This window comes from Musa acuminata, unplaced genomic scaffold (assembly GCF_036884655.1).
Source record: "Musa acuminata AAA Group cultivar baxijiao unplaced genomic scaffold, Cavendish_Baxijiao_AAA HiC_scaffold_752, whole genome shotgun sequence".
Lineage (NCBI taxonomy): Eukaryota > Viridiplantae > Streptophyta > Magnoliopsida > Zingiberales > Musaceae > Musa > Musa acuminata.
This window is the reverse complement of record NW_027020982.1, coordinates 52,501-57,500: the sequence shown is the minus strand read 5'-3', so window position 1 is coordinate 57,500 and position 5,000 is coordinate 52,501.

Below are 5,000 nucleotides of genomic sequence, written 5' to 3'. Positions count from 1 at the left end.
TGGCGTGGCGCGGTGACCGTCGTGAGCGGAGCAAAACGTCAGCCATCTCAGCACCTTGGAACCCCCCGGGTGGCACAGGGCTGGATGGGGCTTTCGTATAGCAGGGACGGTGCTGCCTCACGCTTCGCTCGCTGTTCGCCGCTCGCCGCTCGCTCGCGCAACCTAAAATGGCCAGTTTTGGCCCGTTTTTGGGCTGTTTTGGCCTGTTTTTGGTCCGTTCTTGCGTGGCACGGCGACCGTCGTGAGCGGAGCAAAACGTCAGCCATCTCAGCACCCTGGAACCCCCCGGGTGGCACAGGGCTGGATGGGGCTTTCGTATAGCAGGGACGGTGCTGCCTCTCGCTTCGCTCGCTGTTCGCCGCTCACCGCTCGCTCGCTCAGCCAAAAATGGCCAGTTTTGGCCCGTTTTTGGGCTGTTTTGGCCTGTTTTTGGTCCGTTCTTGCATGGCGCGGTGACCGTCGTGAGCGGAGCAAAACGTCAGCCATCTCAGCACCCTGGAACCCCCCGGGTGGCACAGGGCTGGATGGGGCTTTCGTATAGCAGGGACGGTGCTGCCTCACGCTTCGCTCGCTGTTCGCCGCTCGCCGCTCGCTCGCGCAGCCAAAAATGACCAGTTTTGGCCCGTTTTTGGGCTGTTTTGGCCTGTTTATGGTCCGTTCTTGCGTGGTGCGGTGACCGTCGTGAGCGGAGCAAAACGTCAGCCATCTCAGCACCCTGGAACCCCCCGGGTGGCACAGGGCTGGATGGGGCTTTCGTATATAGCAGGGACGGTGCTGCCTCTCGCTTCGCTCGCTGTCCGCCGCTCGCCGCTCGCTCGCGCAGCCAAAAATGGCCAGTTTTGGCCCGTTTTTGGGCCGTTTTGGCCAGTTTTTGGCCTGTTCTTGCATTGCGCGGTGACCGTCGAGAGCGGAGCAAAACGTCAGCCATCTCAGCACCCTGGAACCCCCCGGGTGGCACAGGGCTGGATGGGGCTTTCGTATAGCAGGGACGGTGCTGCCTCTCGCTTCGCTCGCTGTCCGCCGCTCGCCGCTCGCTCGTGCAGCCAAAAATGGCCAGTTTTGGCCCGTTTTTGGGCCGTTTTGGCCAGTTTTTGGCCTGTTCTTGCATTGCGCGGTGACCGTCGAGAGCGGAGCAAAACGTCAGCCATCTCAGCACCCTGGAACCCCCCGGGTGGCACAGGGCTGGATGGGGCTTTCGTATAGCAGGGACGGTGCTGCCTCTCGCTTCGCTCGCTGTCCGCCGCTCGCCGCTCGCTCGTGCAGCCAAAAATGGCCAGTTTTGGCCCGTTTTTGGGCCGTTTTGGCCAGTTTTTGGCCTGTTCTTGCATTGCGCGGTGACCGTCGAGAGCGGAGCAAAACGTCAGCCATCTCAGCACCCTGGAACCCCCCGGGTGGCACAGGGCTGGATGGGGCTTTCGTATAGCAGGGACGGTGCTGCCTCTCGCTTCGCTCGCTGTCCGCCGCTCGCCGCTCGCTCGTGCAGCCAAAAATGGCCAGTTTTGGCCCGTTTTTGGGCCGTTTTGGCCAGTTTTTGGCCTGTTCTTGCATTGCGCGGTGACCGTCGAGAGCGGAGCAAAACGTCAGCCATCTCAGCACCCTGGAACCCCCCGGGTGGCACAGGGCTGGATGGGGCTTTCGTATAGCAGGGACGGTGCTGCCTCTCGCTTCGCTCGCTGTCCGCCGCTCGCCGCTCGCTCGTGCAGCCAAAAATGGCCAGTTTTGGCCCGTTTTTGGGCCGTTTTGGCCAGTTTTTGGCCTGTTCTTGCATTGCGCGGTGACCGTCGAGAGCGGAGCAAAACGTCAGCCATCTCAGCACCCTGGAACCCCCGGGTGGCACAGGGCTGGATGGGGCTTTCGTATAGCAGGGACGGTGCTGCCTCTCGCTTCGCTCGCTGTCCGCCGCTCGCCGCTCGCTCGTGCAGCCAAAAATGGCCAGTTTTGGCCCGTTTTTGGGCCGTTTTGGCCAGTTTTTGGCCTGTTCTTGCATTGCGCGGTGACCGTCGAGAGCGGAGCAAAACGTCAGCCATCTCAGCACCCTGGAACCCCCCGGGTGGCACAGGGCTGGATGGGGCTTTCGTATAGCAGGGACGGTGCTGCCTCTCGCTTCGCTCGCTGTCCGCCGCTCGCCGCTCGCTCGTGCAGCCAAAAATGGCCAGTTTTGGCCCGTTTTTGGGCCGTTTTGGCCAGTTTTTGGCCTGTTCTTGCATTGCGCGGTGACCGTCGAGAGCGGAGCAAAACGTCAGCCATCTCAGCACCCTGGAACCCCCCGGGTGGCACAGGGCTGGATGGGGCTTTCGTATAGCAGGGACGGTGCTGCCTCTCGCTTCGCTCGCTGTCCGCCGCTCACCGCTCGCTCGTGCAGCCAAAAATGGCCAGTTTTGGCCCGTTTTTGGGCCGTTTTGGCCAGTTTTTGGCCTGTTCTTGCATTGCGCGGTGACCGTCGAGAGCGGAGCAAAACGTCAGCCATCTCAGCACCCTGGAACCCCCCGGGTGGCACAGGGCTGGATGGGGCTTTCGTATAGCAGGGACGGTGCTGCCTCTCGCTTCGCTCGCTGTCCGCCGCTCGCCGCTCGCTCGTGCAGCCAAAAATGGCCAGTTTTGGCCCGTTTTTGGGCCGTTTTGGCCAGTTTTTGGCCTGTTCTTGCATTGCGCGGTGACCGTCGAGAGCGGAGCAAAACGTCAGCCATCTCAGCACCCTGGAACCCCCCGGGTGGCACAGGGCTGGATGGGGCTTTCGTATAGCAGGGACGGTGCTGCCTCTCGCTTCGCTCGCTGTCCGCCGCTCGCCGCTCGCTCGCGCAGCCAAAAATGGCCAGTTTTGGCCCGTTTTTGGGCCGTTTTGGCCAGTTTTTGGCCTGTTCTTGCATTGCGCGGTGACCGTCGAGAGCGGAGCAAAACGTCAGCCATCTCAGCACCCTGGAACCCCCCGGGTGGCACAGGGCTGGATGGGGCTTTCGTATAGCAGGGACGGTGCTGCCTCTCGCTTCGCTCGCTGTCCGCCGCTCGCCGCTCGCTCGTGCAGCCAAAAATGGCCAGTTTTGGCCCGTTTTTGGGCCGTTTTGGCCAGTTTTTGGCCTGTTCTTGCATTGCGCGGTGACCGTCGAGAGCGGAGCAAAACGTCAGCCATCTCAGCACCCTGGAACCCCCCGGGTGGCACAGGGCTGGATGGGGCTTTCGTATAGCAGGGACGGTGCTGCCTCTCGCTTCGCTCGCTGTCCGCCGCTCGCCGCTCGCTCGTGCAGCCAAAAATGGCCAGTTTTGGCCCGTTTTTGGGCCGTTTTGGCCAGTTTTTGGCCTGTTCTTGCATTGCGCGGTGACCGTCGAGAGCGGAGCAAAACGTCAGCCATCTCAGCACCCTGGAACCCCCCGGGTGGCACAGGGCTGGATGGGGCTTTCGTATAGCAGGGACGGTGCTGCCTCTCGCTTCGCTCGCTGTCCGCCGCTCGCCGCTCGCTCGTGCAGCCAAAAATGGCCAGTTTTGGCCCGTTTTTGGGCCGTTTTGGCCAGTTTTTGGCCTGTTCTTGCATTGCGCGGTGACCGTCGAGAGCGGAGCAAAACGTCAGCCATCTCAGCACCCTGGAACCCCCCGGGTGGCACAGGGCTGGATGGGGCTTTCGTATAGCAGGGACGGTGCTGCCTCTCGCTTCGCTCGCTGTCCGCCGCTCGCCGCTCGCTCGCGCAGCCAAAAATGGCCAGTTTTGGCCCGTTTTTGGGCCGTTTTGGCCAGTTTTTGGCCTGTTCTTGCATTGCGCGGTGACCGTCGAGAGCGGAGCAAAACGTCAGCCATCTCAGCACCCTGGAACCCCCCGGGTGGCACAGGGCTGGATGGGGCTTTCGTATAGCAGGGACGGTGCTGCCTCTCGCTTCGCTCGCTGTCCGCCGCTCGCCGCTCGCTCGTGCAGCCAAAAATGGCCAGTTTTGGCCCGTTTTTGGGCCGTTTTGGCCAGTTTTTGGCCTGTTCTTGCATTGCGCGGTGACCGTCGAGAGCGGAGCAAAACGTCAGCCATCTCAGCACCCTGGAACCCCCCGGGTGGCACAGGGCTGGATGGGGCTTTCGTATAGCAGGGACGGTGCTGCCTCTCGCTTCGCTCGCTGTCCGCCGCTCGCCGCTCGCTCGTGCAGCCAAAAATGGCCAGTTTTGGCCCGTTTTTGGGCCGTTTTGGCCAGTTTTTGGCCTGTTCTTGCATTGCGCGGTGACCGTCGAGAGCGGAGCAAAACGTCAGCCATCTCAGCACCCTGGAACCCCCCGGGTGGCACAGGGCTGGATGGGGCTTTCGTATAGCAGGGACGGTGCTGCCTCTCGCTTCGCTCGCTGTCCGCCGCTCGCCGCTCGCTCGTGCAGCCAAAAATGGCCAGTTTTGGCCCGTTTTTGGGCCGTTTTGGCCAGTTTTTGGCCTGTTCTTGCATTGCGCGGTGACCGTCGAGAGCGGAGCAAAACGTCAGCCATCTCAGCACCCTGGAACCCCCCGGGTGGCACAGGGCTGGATGGGGCTTTCGTATAGCAGGGACGGTGCTGCCTCTCGCTTCGCTCGCTGTCCGCCGCTCGCCGCTCGCTCGCGCAGCCAAAAATGGCCAGTTTTGGCCCGTTTTTGGGCCGTTTTGGCCAGTTTTTGGCCTGTTCTTGCATTGCGCGGTGACCGTCGAGAGCGGAGCAAAACGTCAGCCATCTCAGCACCCTGGAACCCCCCGGGTGGCACAGGGCTGGATGGGGCTTTCGTATAGCAGGGACGGTGCTGCCTCTCGCTTCGCTCGCTGTCCGCCGCTCGCCGCTCGCGCAGCCAAAAATGGCCAGTTTTGGCCCGTTTTTGGGCCGTTTTGGCCAGTTTTTGGCCTGTTCTTGCATTGCGCGGTGACCGTCGAGAGCGGAGCAAAACGTCAGCCATCTCAGCACCCTGGAACCCCCCGGGTGGCACAGGGCTGGATGGGGCTTTCGTATAGCAGGGACGGTGCTGCCTCTCGCTTCGCTCGCTGTTCGCCGCTCGCCGCTCGCTCGCGCAGCC